Source organism: Phascolarctos cinereus, unplaced genomic scaffold, assembly GCF_003287225.1.
Source record: "Phascolarctos cinereus isolate Bilbo 61053 unplaced genomic scaffold, phaCin_HiC Scaffold_2;HRSCAF=192, whole genome shotgun sequence".
NCBI lineage: Eukaryota > Metazoa > Chordata > Mammalia > Diprotodontia > Phascolarctidae > Phascolarctos > Phascolarctos cinereus.
In genome coordinates this window covers 239,027,499-239,038,631 of record NW_027555625.1, presented here as the reverse complement: position 1 = coordinate 239,038,631, position 11,133 = coordinate 239,027,499, and the positions used below count along the sequence as shown (strand labels likewise).

The window sequence follows — 11,133 nt, the reverse complement described above, 5'->3', positions numbered from 1 at the left end:
TTGGCTTCAAGGTTTGTTGTTGTTGTTCAGTGGTGTTTGACTCTTCCTGACCCAATTTCTTGGCAAAGATACCGGCGTGGTTTGCCATTTCTTCTCCGGTTCGTTTTACAGATGAGGAAACCGAGGCAGGCAGAAGTCAAGTGACTTGTCCAGGGTCACAGTGTCTGAGGCCAGATTTGTACTCAGGGAGATGAGTCTTCCTGATTCCAGGCCCAGAGCATTATCAGATGAGCCTCCTAGCTGCCCTTGGCATTGGAGATGGATTCAAACCCCACCTCTGACATTCCATGTGCAACCTTTGGCCCTCAGTTTCCTTATCTGTAAGGTGAGGGGACTGGACTAGGATCTAGTCACTAGGTGGTCTCTGAAGTCCCTTTTAAATCTACACCCCTGGGACCTTAAAGTGATACATCTAGATCTGGAGGGAACCTTTGAATTTATCTTCAGCAAAACCTTTACTTTGCTCATAAGGAAACAGGCCCTAGAGAGAGTGATTTGTCCAAGATCACACTGATAGTAAGGGCCAGGTTTCAAACTGTGACTTCTAAGTTCAGTACTCTTTTTAATATGCTTGTCATCTGAACATTGAGTCTGAAGTCAAGAAGGCCTGAGTTCAAATCCCACCCGAAGGCACTGATCAGCTGTTTGACCCTGGGCAAGTCACTTAACCTCTGTTTGCCCCATTTCCCTCATCTATCAAATGAGGATAATATTAGCACCTACCCTCCAAGATTGTCATGTGGATCAAATGAGATAATTTTAAAGCACAGTGCCTAGCACATAATAAGTACCATATAAATGTTAGCTATTTATTATTATTATTATTTTAGGGGATTTAGAACTGATGAAACCTTACTTCAACACTTATTTTACAGATGTATAACATTCCTCCCCTCCCCACACTGGCAGACTGTGTTCTCAAATGCTACTCCTCCCAGGGTTCTAAGGAGAATCCTGGCTATTGTGTATTATTATTTATCATTTATTAATTGTTTAAACCTAGATATGTGTGGCTGGAAATCTGTCTGACCCAAAAAGCTTACTGTAGAGGTCAGGTAGATCTCAGAGACCTCCAAGGAAGCCAGAGGATTATAAAGAATGCTTAGATCCCACTTTCTAGCCCAATAAAGCTAGGTTCAAACAATATAAATAAATGATAAATAATAATCCACACTGTACTCCTGACACTAGTTCATGAACCACCATCAGTCTTGTTAAGTCATGTCTAACTCTTTGTGACCCCATTTTTATGGCTTTTTCTTGGCAAAGATAATTTGCCATTTCCTTCGCCTAGGGTCCCCATTTTACAGTTGAGGAAACTGAGGCAAATAAGTTAAGTGACTTGCTCAGGGTCACACAGATAGTAAATGTCTGAGGCTGTGTTTGAACTCAGGTACTCTTGACACCATACCCAGCCACCTAGGTGCCACCATCTACTTCCTCTTGTCTGCTTTCTCTTAATAAGCAACCAGTTGACTCGATTCTTCAGCAAAATGCACGGTATAGCAAGCACAGTAGTTACAAAGCATTTCCCTTACTCCCCAAACCAGGGACATATTCTCTCACAAGTACATAAAAGTCTGTTGGGATATGAGTATACAGTGACGGACATATGTAGAGAACACTCAAGGCCTAGGCCGTTCACAACTGCAGAATTGATGAACCTTAGCGCTATTTTTTTTTCCAAGAAACTGAAGATTTTCCCTATTGTCATAACGAGGAGGAAGGATGAATAAGTCCACTCCTTTGATTAGCTGGGCTAGGTCTTCATATAGTACAGTATTTCAGCTGGGTCAATATGCTCCTGGCTTGGCTCCAACAGGTTGCTTGGCTCCTCATTGCATGGAACTACTGGTGGGTTCTGCCACTGGAGTAGCTGCTGCCGGAGAGGGCTGGGCAGGTAGCCCAGCTGTTGGACTCTTCTAAGGGTGGCATCTCTGTAGTCTGGTTTAACCTACTGTACTCGCTGGATTCAGTCTTTGATGAATGTCGATGGATGTCTAGGGGTGTATGGGTGTTGAGGGAAGACTAGTACCTCTGATGTGAGGGCTGCTTTCCACCTTTGGTGTCCACCAGCCACCCAACTCTCACCTGTGGCTCCAAGAAGCCACACCCAAGTAAACCATTTTGGCAGACAGGCAAAACCAGTTTGAGGGTAACCAAAGGACCTCAAATCCATTGGTTAGTTGAGGAGTGTGTGTGTTTATTCCAAGCATGTGAAGATTTCCCTGGTAGAATAGGTGGATATGAACGGTTTCAGTGGGTTGTGAAGGCAGTGGAAGCAGGGTGGAGCACTTAGAACTTGGTTAGACAAAGAAAATGCCAAGGTCTTCCACTACATCCCTAGTCATTGCCAGTTGTCTTGACTTTTGTATCACTATTGGACTTGGATGACTCTGGAAGACAGAATGAAACCTTTGACTTGGGCAACTCTGCCTCACTTAAATCTAATTTATGCAGAGGTCAAAAGACATCACCCATACCATTTTACCATTTTTACCTACTTCAGACTCCTGTGGCTACAGGCAAGTGATGAAGCAGCAAGTGCAGATACACTGGGAGCTGTAGTCACAACCCTGCACACAGGTAGGTGGCCTAGGCTATAGGATTGTCTTCTCACTGGACTGAAGTAGCATTGGGATAATCAGTCCCCTGGGTGTCTGAGTAGCCTTTTAAGGATTGCACAGCTCACCTCCTGGCTTGAGGAAGGGGCTAGAAAAAGTGCTCTAACCTAACCCTGGCCTGCTTACCATGGTAGGCGGGAATCCTACCCTGCAGTCAAAACACACAAAAAAAATGTACAAAAACTTTTGCGAAGGTGATTCCTCTCACCATTGGTACATGGAATATATACATGCTTATAGACAACACAAAATCCAGTAGACTTGAAAGACAAACAGCTCTTGTTGAAGAGAACTTAGTAGGTATTGCATCCAAAGAGCAAACCTGAGTGAAACAAGGCTGGCAAATGAAGGCTAGCTTACCAAAGTCAGAGCTGGATGCAGGTTTTTCTGGAATGGCCACAATGATAGGGAGCTCTGTGAAGCTGGTATAGGTTTTGCAACCAAAACTAATCTAGTTAACACGCTTCATTGCCTACTAAAAGGAGTGAATGACAGGCCATTGATACTTGAAGAAAGCGTCATTGCACCATCATCAGGGCTTATGTTCCCACCATGACGAACCCTGATGAGGTCAAAGAAAAATATCATAAAGACCTGGAGACCTTCGTCATCAATGTGCTGAAAGAGGCCAAGCAATTCTGGGTGACTTTAATGCCAGAGTAGGCACGGAGTATCGGACATGGCAGGGAGTCCTTGGGAGGAATGGAGTCAGAAACAGCAATAGCAATGGTCACTTACTCCTGAAGACTTTTTTGTCTGATGACCTTATCACCAACACTGTCTTCCATTTACTTAAATGCATGAAACTTCATGGGTGCACCCTCACAGCAAACATGGGCATTTAATAGACTATGCCATTGTAAGGAGAAGAGACAGATAAGATGTGAGAGTGATGAAAGTCATATGTGGAGAAGAGTGCTGGACACATGACAAACTTAGCCCTTCCACGCTAAACATTTGCATTCAACAAAAATGGCAGCCCCAAGGCAAGGCAACTACCAGGAGACTTAACATCAACAGATTAGAGCCCTTCTCCATGAATGAACACTTTGTTGCTAATTTAGAGGGAAAGTTGAACCAATACATGGTTGGCAACAGTGGAGCAGAAGAAGAATGAGCAGCTTTCAGAGATTTGGTGTATAGTACCACCTTTACTCATCTAGGCCAGACCACTTGTAAACATCAAGATTGATTTGACAACTGTATGACTCTGGGCAAATCACTTAACCCTGATTGCCTCACTAAAAAGCAAAAAAAAGATTGGTTTGACGAAAATGATGAAGAAATTCAGAACCTGCTAAACAAAGACAATGAGAACTCCATAGGGTATACCAGCGGGATAGTTTGTCCATCTTTAAGAAGGCAGCATTTATCTCCATCAAAATTAAAGTGCAAATAAAGCTTAGAGAGATGCAAGATTTTTGACTCAGTAAGGAAGCAGATGAAATTCAGTTTTACTCTGATAGTAACAATCTAAAGTGCTTTATGATATCCTGAAGGTTATTTATGGGCCAGTGGGCCAAAGACATATGGTGTACCTCAACTACTCAGTGTTGTTGAGCAAAGCAGTATTACAGTATTTCAAGAAAAACATGAGACACACGAATTTGGGGACATCTCCAAATGTTCATGTGGACTATTTCTACCTGACCTGTGGTAGAGTCTTCTAAGGTCACATTGGTCTGATCAGTCCCAGTTGGACACACTGTACCTTGGCCCTGACACAATGATGTCATTTTGATCCTCTTAGAGAATGAATGACAACCAACCAATAGGGTGCTAAATGCTCCTCAGAGGGTTACAGTGTGCTTTTAGCTAGACTAAAATTTAGACTAAGATTGATAGAAGCCTTTCTGCTGTGGCTCCCTCAAGCCTCAGCTGTGAGGTTTGGAACCCCAGTGACTCCCTGTCACCTCCAGGACCAAATATAAAGCCTCTGTTGGTCATTCCAAAACAAGACATGCTTCTAAGAATTTTCACTAACTGTCTGTCCTTCTTGCATGGAATGCTCTCCCTCCTCATCTCTACCTCCTGTCTTCTCTGGCTTCCTTCAAGTCTCAGCTAAAATCTCAGCTTTTACAGGAAGTTTTTCCCAATCCCTCTTAATTCTAGTGCCTTCCTTTTGTTAATTATTTCCTACTTGTCCTGTGTACAGCTTGTTATTACATAATTGTTTGCATATTGTCTTCCCCACTGGATTGTGATTCCTGGAAAGAAGGAATTTTTCTTCCCCCTTTCCAACCCTAGCCCAATGCCTGGCACGTAGTAGGTGCTTGGTAAATGTTCATTCACTGATTAATCCTATGAGAAGGTGAGGGAGGTCTAGCCTTTCCTGAGGAACAATCTTTCCTAGTTTCAATGCCAGTTCTCCCAGAAGGATATCCCCACCTTAGCTTATGGTGATCATAATTCAGTCACTTATACTTCCCAGACTCCTTTCAGGCAGATGAATGGGGACAAAAATTGGAGTACAGCTTGTGCCTGGGGACCAGTTTATAATCTTTGCTGACTTCTTTACATGCAATTGAGCAATTCAAGCCTCAGACCATACTAAAGGTATAGAATATTTATTTTGAACCTAAAGGCCTTCCCTTTACATTTCAATGTTTTAGTCTTTTTACCCAAATGACCTTTAACCTTTGCTCAAATCTCACCAGGGCATTCTATTACAGAAGCAAAAACTGATATCCAGAAAGGGGAAGGGACTTGTGCAAATGAACACATTTGTTTTGTGCTAGATCCAGGACCAGAAGCAGAAATAGACTCACTTCCATCTACTTTAAGAGCCATCGAAATGCAAGTGCACTGGGCCCCTTTGTAAGGTTGGGGAAATATTGAGCAGAATTTGATGCGTTCCTCCTCTTCTACCCTTACCCCATCATAAAATATTAGGACTAATAGAGATTTAGAGACCATCTAGTCTAATTCCTTAATTTTAAAGAGGAAGAAATAGGTCTAAGGAAGGGAAATAGCTGAGGTTAATGACAGAAATGACACCAAAGTCTTTATTCTCCAAGTCCCAGGCTAGTACTCATTCCATGCTACTGTAATGTCGCCTACCTCATCAATCTCAGTTCTGACCACAGCATTATAGACGAAAACTCTACTTTTCCATCCATGCTCAGTTCTTCTTCCTCAAGGAGATAGAAAGGACAGACAACTGAGCTGACTCACAGTGTCCTCTGGGTGTCCTTGTTCCCTAAACTAGAAGCCATAGTTTCACTCAAGGATACTTCAGGCCCATGGAAGAAAAAGCTTCTTTAGCCCTGGGAAGCCAGCAAGTAAACAAACCAAACCTAAAATATAATTTTGATTGAAGATTTATGGATAGGAGACCTTGTGTTTTTCTTTCAAGCTGTGCGTTGATCTTGACCTTTTTTCCCTTTGTGAAATTCATACCCAGTGATGCCTGGTAGGCACCCCCTCTTCTTACAGTTGTTCTGTCATCTAGCTGACTCCCACTGAATCAACCCTTCTCACCACAGCAGGGGTTTACAGTGGCAGTATTTTTGGTAGCAGCAGCAGCAGCAGCAAGATGAGATTGACATAAAAAAATAGAAGGAAAAAATAAACTTGAGGAAGATTTGTTAAATATGTACAACAAACCATATTGGTGTGGTTAGGGTAGGGGAGTTTAATTGGGAAAACTGGGGAAGAGACAAAGGATTAGCAACAGTAATCCTCCTCTTCCCTCCCCCCCCAAAGGGAATAAGCATTTATATAGTGCCGACTATGTGTCAGGTACTGTGCTAAATGATTTTTTTAAAAAAGCAGATATTATCTCATTGGATCCTCACAACTTTAAGAGTTGGTGCAATTATAATCCCCACTTTACAGTTGAGGAAACTGAGGCAAACAGATGTTAAGTGACTTGCCCAGGGTCATGCAGCTAGTAAATTTCTGAGGGCAGATTGGCTTATTAAAACATTTTCAAAACTTCACAGAAGGGAAAGTTCAGAAGTCATCACAGACAAGGAGAGTTTTGAAATAAATGTGTAGGATTATTATGTTGTTGTTCATTTGTGTCTGACCCTTTGTGACTCCTTTTGGAGTTTTCTTGGCAAAGATACTGGAGTGGTTTGCCATTTCCTTCTCCAACTCATTTTACAGATGAGGAAACTGAGGCAAACAGGGTTAAATGACTTTTCCAGGGTCATATAGCTAGTAAGTGTCAGAGGCTAGATTTGAACTCAGGAAGATGTGCTTTCCTGACTCCAGGCCCAGCACTCTATCCACTGTATCACCTAGTTGCCCTGGAATTATTATATACTTTTTTTTTTAAAAGCAAGTAGTATGAAATGACGATTCAGTTTCATAGGTTAAAACAAACAAAATGAGGTCTTGGGCTCAATTCAATCGAGAAAATGCCTTCATGTTAATAAAAGTTTACAGGCCAAAAATTTATCTTTGTAGTTAAACACCTTCTTATTTATTCCTTGCTTTTAGCAATTACATATTTGACTTTTGTGGGCTGGGGTTTGCTCAGAAACCACCTTTCCTGGCTAAGAATAAAAGTGATGGATAGTGACTGTGCTGATAAATGTTATTCACTGTGTCCAACTCTTTGTGACCCCATTTAGGTGTTTTTTTTTATTTGTTTGTTTTTTTGGCAAAGATAATACCTGTTCTCCAGATCATTTTACAGATGAGGAACTGAGGCAAGCAGGGTTAAGTGACTTGCCCAGGATCACATAGCTGGTGAAAGTCTGAGGCAGGATTGGAACTCTGGAAGAAATCTTCCTGACTCCAGGCCCAGCATTGTAACACCTAGCTGTTTCAATGGGTAGCTCTAATGTCTGTTTTTTCACCTATTTAAAAGACAGATTAGAATGAGAGAGCAATGTCCAAGACTTGCCAGCTGGGGGCAGTAGAGAGTAACACGTTGAATCTGAGGAATTGTAAAGAGAGTTTCCCAGCTCAAATGGCATAGAGGACCTTGTTTAGAACAATGGAAGTAACAGAATATTAAAACAGGAAGGAGCCTTAGAAACTGAGTCTAATCCTCATGTAAATATGAGGAAACTACGATGCTGAGAAACACAATCCTAATAAGGAAGAAAAAGTGTAATTTTCTGAAGAGCCTAATAAGGATGCAGAGGAATTGTGCCAATCAACATACATTTTAGAGACATACAGAAGTTGGAAGCAAATGCAGGAGTTATCGGATTCTTTTTTGGGGGGGGGTTTCCTTTTATTGGATTTTATTTTTTGGAGCTCAGGGTCATTTCTTTTGGAGATCTGGGCAACTGAAGCCTGTTGCCCAATAATACTAGCCTCACTTGATTAAAACCTGGCACGTGGAATCACAGTATCATGGGAAGATTTATTTTGAGATTTCTGAGATAAGAACCCAAAAGGGAGTTTGGGTTTCCCAAAGTAATCTAGCTTGTTTTATTTGTGGAAGACTCTCCCCGATCAGATCCTTTGGTCACCTTTATGACATGTAAATCTCCTCTCATTGTGCCTTCCTTAAACTGTAGCCTTGTAATCTTCTAAGTGCAGGATTTTGCAAACTCAGTGTTTAAATCTGAAACTTAGTCTGGTTAACTAATTTGTTCTAATTTAGTTTGTTCAATCTTGGTGAAATCATTGAAGGAAGCATGAGATTATGATTCTGTCTTTCATTTTAAACATTTCAAACCTAAAAGAATCTATGAGATTGCAAGATGCAAAGGAATTAATTTTGTTGTCCCTCTAATGTAATATTCCTTATAAAGGTACCTTTAGAAGCCCTTATCAGGGTTCAGGGTTGATTTTTGAGCTCTGAACCTATGTTTAAGCATAATGAAACTTAAGTTTTAACCTCTGGAATTTCTGCATTGTGATAGATTTATTCAGCAGCAGTTACCTATCATATGAACCAATGGAAAAATATTCTTCTGGTGATGCAGGTAACAGAGAATGAATAGAAAAGCGTGGCCTAGTCCTTTAAGAATGTCAGAATTGCTAAAGCTCAGAGTGAGCTGAGGCTGGCTAGGAAAGGGAAGGACAGCACAAGGTTGTTTTTTCTTTCTAGCTTATACTGGGAAAAGGGGGCAGCTAGGGGGATAGCAGGCTGGGCCTGGAGTCAGGAAGACTCTTCTTTCTGAGTTCAAATCTGGCTTCAGACACTTACCAGTTGTGTTATCCTGGGCAAGTCACTTAACCCTGTTTGCCTCAGTTTCCTCATCTGTAAAATGAGCTGGAGGAGGAAATGGCAAACCACTTTAGTACCTTTGACAAGAAAACTGCAAATGGGGTTGTGAAGAATCAAACACGACTGAAATGACTGCACAAGAAAGTACCCTTCACAACATCCTTCTCTGAGGCTCCATGTAGAGATGACCCTAGGTTCCTGAAGCTTTTAATAGTGGAGCATTCCACCGTATGGTGAAAGCTTTGAATATGACAGTGGCAATAGATGAAGTTGGTTGGCCTAAGAACCATCTTAGCTTATTATGGGAAGCCATAGCACTTATTGGTTTTGGCTATAACAAACCATGAAACAAAGAAAAAAATTAAAATGGGCTCCAATCCTTTCTGCCCTCTTTTACTACTGACATGAAGGTGACAGATTGGTAGGAGAGGGAGCAGAGGAGGCTAAGATTCATGCAGTCTTTGAACTTCAATAAGCTTTAATTTGGATATTAGTGTTTTAAATGTGAAACTCTTGTCCAGTGCCCCAAAGTGGACTTATTGATGAAGGAGTTAAATTATATCGATCATGACACTCCTGCTAAAACCAAAACCAAAAGAAAGAAGGAAGTTATAGTTAAATGCTTGAAGGTATTCCTTGGAGAAACAAAAAAAAAGGAGTTGGTAGAGTGAGTTTTATTATATTTCCAAAGGCAATAAGAAACATTATTTCATGGGAAATTTAGTCATCACATATTACAGTCATAATATTTTTTAAAATTAAATTTATCTTATGAACAAAAATTGATTTTCTTTCTTTTCCACCTTCCCCCATTGGGAAAAAAAGCAATACCCGTGTAATAAATATACACACTCAAACAAAACTAATTGCAAAAAGATCACCATGAAAATAATTGTAGCTTGTTTACCAATATTAGTTGCTGAGAATGAAGTAGTGGAGACATTCTTCAGATGATTTTGTAACACCCTCAAATTAAATCAACACACACTCCTACAAATTGGAAAATTACCTTAATTAAGGGCACAGAATAAATTCATAAGCTTCCAAACAAATGTATTCAACATGCTTAGCTACTCTCCTCACCCTTAGGTAGGTAATTTATGTTGAAAATTCGTCTAGAAAACTTAACTCCTTAGTTTGACATTTAAGATGCTCCTGAATCAGTCCAACCTATATTTCCAGCCTCATTTCACGTTATTCCCTTTTAGTTACACATTACTTGATCTTTTGGTTTCTGTGCTGTGTACATATTCCCTTCTTGTTTATGTTTTTTAGACTCCTTTTCTTTTTTTGAATCTCGTCTAGAGCAGCTCCTGCTTCATGAAGCCTTAACCAGCTCCTTAGGTATTAGTGATCTTTTAAATGACCTTATTTTTACTTATCTATGTTATATTGTTCCCTCCCATGCCATCACCACCATCCCTTCCCCAGCTGTAGAATGCAGGCTAAATGAATTCAAGGACTATCTCATTTTTATTTTTGTACTTCCTCCGAGAATGAAGGACGAACAACAGCATTCACATCCCTACCTAGTATAGTATTTTGAAATAGTAGCTACTTAATAAATGTTTGTTAAGTTAAACTGAAATAAATTCCTATTACATAAAAAAAAAAGATTAGAGGCAGACCTACTTCAATCATTGCGCAGCTAGGTACGGGAAGTAGATGAAGTATTGGGACGTGGAGTCAGGAAGATTCTCTTCCTGCGTTCAAATCTGGCCTCCAACACTTAGCAGGTGTGTGACCCTGGGCGAGTCACTTAACCCTGTTTGCCTCAGATCCTCATCAATGAAGGAAATGGCAAACCACTCCAGCATCTCTGCCAAGAAAACTTCAAATCAGGTTATAAATAATCTGAAATGACTAAACAAAAACAGCAACAACAATAACGCTTCAATTATTTGGATAAACCTTAAAAATAAAAGTAATTGATTGCATTGAAAGTGTGCTTAATTTAAAATTGCCTGAATAATTGCCTCATTTTGCCAATTGGCTTTTAATCTGGAGAACCAGATGGTGCCTGAGGCAGGTGGAGAGGCTGTCCTTGATACCATGGGCTCTAACTGCATCTTGCGACTTTTCCTACCAAATCCTCATCCTGAAGGTTTGGATAGATTGTCAAGAGGGATCACATTTTTGCCTGGAAATGGAATGTTTCAATTGTTGCTAGGTCATTCCACCTGAAAATAAGTCAGGAGACCAGGTAATGAGACCCGCTTCCAAAGTACATTTGTTATTATGCTCTCACATAAAAGATGTCCTAGGGCTTTCCATTAAAAGTTTAATTACCTGTTTATGCCAGTTTGGATACTTTCTGCTTACCATGTCTGGGAAAGGATTCCTGTGGTGTGTTATGACAGACTCCCCAAAGGA

General features: G+C 40.6%; 1 pseudogene; it reads left to right on the top strand.

Moving 5' to 3' along the window:
- Positions 1 to 3,176: 3,176 nt before the first annotated feature.
- LOC110205126 (centrosomal protein of 68 kDa-like) overlaps positions 3,177 to 11,133 on the top strand; it is a 98,521-nt pseudogene continuing 90,564 nt past the window's right edge.